This window comes from Chrysochloris asiatica, unplaced genomic scaffold (genome assembly GCF_000296735.1).
Source record: "Chrysochloris asiatica unplaced genomic scaffold, ChrAsi1.0 scaffold00058, whole genome shotgun sequence".
NCBI classification, from domain to species: Eukaryota; Metazoa; Chordata; class Mammalia; order Afrosoricida; family Chrysochloridae; genus Chrysochloris; species Chrysochloris asiatica.
Window position 1 is genome coordinate 12,242,563 of NW_006408576.1, and position 1,344 is coordinate 12,243,906.

At 49.4% G+C, this 1,344-nt stretch overlaps 1 pseudogene; it reads left to right on the top strand.

The window, feature by feature from the left end:
• The first annotated feature begins 293 nt into the window (after positions 1 to 293).
• On the top strand, positions 294 to 924 carry LOC102816878 (annotated as a pseudogene).
• Positions 925 to 1,344: the final 420 nt, after the last annotated feature.

Genomic DNA, 1,344 nt, shown 5'->3' on the forward strand with positions numbered 1-1,344 from the left:
ACTCATAGTGACCCTGCACCTGAGGATGTAAATCTTTATGGGAACAGAAAGCCTCATCTTTCTCCCACAAAACAGCTGGTAGTTTTGAACTGCCAAATTTAATGTTAGCAGCTCGATTTGTAACCACCATGCTACCAGAGCTCCTTATGGTAGATGCAAATCAAAACAACAATGAGCTATCATCTCACACCAGCAATAACAGCGAAGATTAAAAAAGTAGAGGACAGGCTGCTATTCTCATCACTAATCTCGTCACCAATCTTCGCAGTGCCTGCTACCTTTCTCTGCACAACATGCTGCCTTTCACCCACAGCCATGTGATAGACCCTGTCTACCTTCCCACCACCTACTTGGAGAGAGCAAAGGAGTTCAAGACATGTCTGGGGATCCTTCTTCACAAATCCGAGTTGGGCTCTACTACTGGGAATGCTGGCAAATTGGAGTGGGGCTGTGAACACAGCAAATAGATCAGAAACTTCTCTGAAGATGTATTTGGGTAGAAAGAGTCTTTCAACTTACCGCTGAGCAGTAAAAATGGAGTGGCTGCCTTCCCACGCTTTCCTTAAGACGGAGTTCAGCTAGGAGAACCTGGAGTTCTGGCAAGCCTGTGAGGAATTCAAGAAGATCCACTCTGCTACCAAGCTGGCTTCCAGGGCTCACAGGATCTTTGAGGAGTTGATTTACAGTGAAGCTCCTAAAGAGATGAACGTTGACCGCGGGACCAGGGAGCTCATGAGAACAAACCTGCAGGCCGCCACAGCTGCATGCTTTGATTTGGCTCAGGGGAAGACTCACATCCTGATGGAGAAGGATTCCTACCCATGCTCCCTCAAGTCCCCCACCTACCGGGATCTGGCTGCTCAAGCCGCAGCCTCCTCAGCCTTCCCATCCAACTGCAACCTGGCAGAACCTTTATACACCTGAGCCTCCAAGGCAGTGAGGAAGCCAGCCTGGAAGAGAAGTGAACTCACCTGTCCCTGAGACTGCAGACCCAAGGTGGGAGGTCGGTTCTGCAAAGCAAATGCCAGAGTGAAGCACAAAGCCAAACCAATAGTCTGATCTGGAAGACACACCTTCTTCCTCAGAGACTGTGGGGCTACCTTGCAGCATGAGAGGGCACCCTACTTCCAGGACCTGTGGCTAAGGACTGAAGAGAGAAAGAAGAAAGTAGTACAAGAGTTATCCTTGGTTCTTGTTGTTCTCATCAGGACAAGGAGGTGTTACCAGGTGGTTTGGGTAAAGGGAAACTTGCAAGTGGGATGGGGAAAGGCACCTAGATCAGCTGATAGCAGCCTGCTTTCCTGTTCTGGGCACAGAAGGAAGCAAGAGTGTGTAGCTGTCCTA